The sequence below is a fragment of the Scyliorhinus canicula genome, chromosome 5 (assembly GCF_902713615.1).
Source record: "Scyliorhinus canicula chromosome 5, sScyCan1.1, whole genome shotgun sequence".
Taxonomy (NCBI): domain Eukaryota; kingdom Metazoa; phylum Chordata; class Chondrichthyes; order Carcharhiniformes; family Scyliorhinidae; genus Scyliorhinus; species Scyliorhinus canicula.
The window spans coordinates 21,980,345-21,985,441 of record NC_052150.1 but is presented as its reverse complement, the minus strand read 5'-3'; positions in this window follow the sequence as shown (position 1 = coordinate 21,985,441).

Here is a 5,097-nt window from a genome sequence, read left to right as displayed (position 1 = left end):
CGAACTCTGAGGCCGCGCTGGAGGCCTAATGCAGAAGGTCAATAGGAGAGAGGTCCTTGATCTGCAAGGGGCAAGGAAACCATCCAGAGTACAGTGGACAATGTCAGGCATGTAGCCCCAAAGACCAGGATGTGCTGAAAGAAGCTCAGTGACCTCACATGAGTGATCAAGGTCAGTGAATGCATCATCCAAAGTCTCATTGCACAAAATGTGCCATGAGCCTCTGCAGCTGCTCAATGCTGTCCATCCATCACGACGCGCCACATATTCACAACCACCTCGTTTTCACACAGTGAGCACTGCTCCAGTTCTCAAACCTACCTCGACCAACTTGAATTTAATGCCAGCTATTCACCACGACAACCACCACACCCCAAACAGATTGCACTGCACTCATTTCCATTTCTCTCACAGGATCAACTGGCCCATAACCCAAAGATAGCAGCAGCTAACCGGCAGGGAACAAGCATGACTAAATGAACTCACTCCATTGGAGAAGATGATGCTCGCCATCAATGGAGCGGATATCAATAAGGCCGTGGTCAGAGACAGTTCTGAAGGTTTGAAGAAGACTGTATGTTCCATCTTAATCTTCCTTCTCACATCTCATTTGTCCCTCAGCTCACAATTACTTCTGACCCCCAAGTTTCACAGGCGCAAGTATGCACCTCTTTCTTCCTCCCTCTTCCCTCGCAACACAACCATACTCTTGTGCCTTTCTCCTTTCAGATACCCATGCACAGTAACCTGACCAGGCAGTGAAGCAGGAGAACATCCAGGAGTAGAATTGTTTTGGGCTAGCGGAACACCTCTGCATTTAGATACGGCCATTGCAGCGCACAGCAGTCAATAGCACTCTGTACTATGGGGGATGCCTGCCATCCTGGTAAAGACACTTGCAGACTCTGCCTGATTCTGTCTCGTCAGCGAGAATGCCATGTATTCCCCTCCCTTGGCAGACAGTGCTTCACCCACCATCTTTAAACAGCAATGGTAGAGTCAACAGGAAGGTGTTATAGGTGTTGCTGACTCCAGCCTGAAAGGATTCTGCTGCAAAACATTTAATGGGGTGGCCACCTACACAGCCACGACCAGGGCTGTCCTGCTCATAGCTGCAAAAGGCAGCAGCTTTTCATAAATGCTCCTTCAGAAAATAGAGATGTTGCATGCTCCATGCCTCACTGGCATCAATGTAAATGAATTACTCCCTGAAGACCGAGTCAATAAGACCTCCTGCTGAATGGATTGTCAGCTGTGTGAGGTTAAGAGAGGCCATTAGCTGGAGCGTTGAGGACAAAAATAGCACAGCTGGAGTAAAATCAGGGCTACACATTGGCTGAAGTTACAATCTACCTACTTTGCAGACTTAGAATCACAGAATCCCTACAGTGCAGAAGAGGCCATTCGCCCCATTGAGCCTGCACCAACCCCCCGAAGGAGCTCTCAATCCAGGCACACACCCCTGCCTTATCCTCGTAACCCCACCTAACCTTTTGGACACTAAGGGGTACATTAGCATGGCCAATACACTAACCTGCATTTCTTCGGACTGAGGGAGGAAACCCACACAGACACGGGGAGAACGTACAAACTACACACAAACAGTCACCAGAGGTCGGAATTGAACCGTGGCTCTGTGAGACAGTAGTGCTAACCACTGTGCCACCACGCTAACGTCTGGAACACAGTTCCAATGCCTGTGCTAAGAGTCTCATCCAAATGACATCTGATGTAGGTGGTACCACAAGTGTACGCAATGCCATTTTGCACCCAAAATGATACCTGTAACACCAAAAATATTGCCACTTTGCAGCCCAAATTTGAGACCCAGACTTTTGAAATTAGCATCTACATCTTACTAACAGTCTATATGCTATGAATACTTCCTGATGGTACTATTTTAATTTGTGTCATCGCACAGTTGGGGGGAATATTAATTCATGCCGATCAAATGGAAAGGATTCATTTCCTGCTGATTTCTAATCTTTTTTTAAATTTAAATGGCCAATTCTTTTTTCTCCAATTAAGGGGCAATTTAGGTGGCCAATCTACCTATCCTGCACATCATTGGTTTGTGGGGGTGAGACCCACGCAAATACAGGGAGAATGGGCAAACTCCACATGGACAGTGATCCAGAGCCGGGATCGAACCCACCTCGGGGCCAGGATCGAACCCACCTCAGTGCCGTGAGACAACAGTGCAAGCCACTGTGCTGCCCCGTTTTCTGAACTTTAACACCATAGAATGGGTTGCCCACTGGACTAAGGTGAGAGCCTCATGCATACCTGCTAATTAAGTTTGTCTGATGTCAATAGAATCCTGATGACATTTTAACGAGCAAGTAGGTAAGCTCTTTAGGGGTTATTAGCAGCCGGTGGGTAAGACAAAGTGACAATTTAGCATGGCCAATCCCCTTATCCTGCACATCTTTGGGTTATGGGGTGAAGCCCATGCAGACACTGGGAGAACATGCAAACTCCACACGGGATTCGGACCCAGGTCCTCAGCGCCGTAGGCAGCAAAAATAACCACTGCGCCACCGTGTTGCCCGAAATCACGTGTAACTTGAGCGTTAGAAAATGATTATGATTAATGAGTGAATTGCTTATTGAATTCCAATAAAACTCCGAAACCTCAAACCTCTATTCAAAACCTCACATTAAACCTCACATTACAGCCAACGTCTGAAGATAAAATGGTCAACAGATGGAACATTAAAAGATAGTTTTGTTTAAGAGTAACTGGGTATATGTTTAACCAGGAGCAGTATATTTTGACCGTAAACAGCACTTTTAATGGAATGATGATGTCCGTCGATTCTCATTTTTATTCCCCCGATTCCTCTTTTCCCCTTGTAGCCGCCCCCCTGCAAAAAATGGTGCATCTAATCTCACATGGTGGACAGAAACCACAAAGGTAATTTGATCACTCCTGAACGCCGGATTGTGCCAGTGAAAGGAAGAAACCTAATAGATCGAGGACTTGAGCTGTGAAGTAGCGAGAAACTAGAAATACAATTGAAAACAGAGCAGTCGTGTTACTTTTTCTCTTGGTTATACTGAAAACACACAAATCAAAACTGAATCTACATTTAACCACAGTTACTGCCTCCTACATTGTGCCTGGTAAATTTGAGCTAACTCAATGGTTGCAAATGAAAACAAATAATAGATGGCAATTAATATCATTCGAGGCAATCAACTGTATCCTGGTTTCATACATCCTACTAGTCACTTTAATTAATCATATAGAGCCATGACTTGCATCATTATCAGACATGGCATTCCTTTACAGGAAACAGATCTGCTGTTTGGGTGACACAGTGGCACAGTGGTTGGCACTGCTGCCTCGCAGCACTAGGGACCCGGGTTTGATTCTGGTCTTGGGTGACTGTGTGGAGTTTGCACGCTCTCCCCGCGTCTTCATGGGTTTCCTCCGGATGCTCCGGTTTCCCACCCCACAGTTCAAATACATGCAGGTTAGGTGGATTGGCTGTGCTAAATTGCCCCTTAATGTCCAAAGATTAGGTGGGGCTGTGGGGATAGGGTGGGGGAGTGGACCTAGGGTCGGTGCAGACTCAAAGGGCTGAATGGCCTCCTTCTGCACCGTAGGGATTCTATGTCATCAACTGTCTCCTCAGGATTGCAAGTTTCTGCGATGGATCTTCATATGACTGAACGGGTTGATTCTTGACCCACAGATCTTTGGGTACATGGGATGGGCCATCCCATGAGGTAGTGGGATCAGAGTTCAGGATCTTCTCCTTTTCGTTCCTTCTCTGCTGTCACTCTGCCTTGTCATTCAGACATTCTGCTGTTAATGGGTTTAGATAATGCTCATCTGAGCTGATTCAGGTACTTCATTGAATTGCAGAATGAAAGGAAGGTAACAGCGATGCAATAAATGCTCAAATGATCTCCTAGCATTATTATTACCAAGAAAGAATATTCAAGAACATGGTGTAGAAAAGCTGGGTCGGACACCTTTCATATTTGTGGCATCATTCCCATTCACCCACCTGTACTGCCTTTATTTATAATGTTATTTATTGAGATTCAAATCTTGGGAGTTTCATATTAATATGCTTTTTAGAAAGTTCCAGAAAACCAATATCTTCTTCTAAGTGCTGATGTGTAAGTTTTTGGAGCTGACAAGAGAGCAGTTCTCATTATCACCCACATAGAGAGACTTCTGAGTTATAAGGTCACAGTTTTCTGACTTTCAAGTATCAGTCAAAAGAAAACCTATTTGCTTAAACTGGTATCGGACCTATTCATACACCATAAAACAGTACTGAGAGATTTATGATATTAGATTAACAAGATAAAATGTCCTATTATTACTTCTTTAGCTTGGCAAATGTCATCACTTAGATTTGGTCCATCGTACACGTCGAAGAGGGCAAGGTCACAAGGATTTAGCATTTGGAAAAGCAATGTCCAAAGATGTGCAGCTTAGGTGGATTGGCCATGCTAAATTGCCCTCAGTGTCCAAAAACAAAGGGTAGTTGGGGTTACGGGGATAGGGTGGAGGTGTGGGCTTAAGTAGGGTGCTCTTTCCAAGGGCCGGTGCAGACTCGATAGGCCGAATGGCCTCCTTCTGCACTGTAAATTCTCGGATTCTATGGATGAACAATCCCAAGAAAAGCAGGTCAGGAAATGAACATCTCTGATTTCAAAATGATTCAACTTAAATTCTTTGCTTTCGTTTTGGCCAATCTTCCAAGGATGGAATACGTATTCAACACTAGACCACAGCACAGAATGTATCTTTATATTTGGGTGGGTACCTCAATCAAAACCCTAACTTATAAAAAAGGCACCGTTGGACTGTGCTGTGGCTCGATCTTGGTGCGAGGCTATTTCCATTAGTTGCTTGTGAAATGTTTTGTTTCACATTGATAAAGTATAAAGTTACCACTAGTGCAAAATGTTAACTCAAGTTAACTGAATGGGCAAGAGCGGCAGATAGAGGGAGAAAGGAGGGATTTCCCGTGGCGGTCAAGGAGTGAGTGGTCGCACACAGTGCAGCTCTGGCTCAAAGGCGTTGGTTTGGGCATTTTCTACCCGTTAGTGGGTTACTCCGGCAGGAAAGTG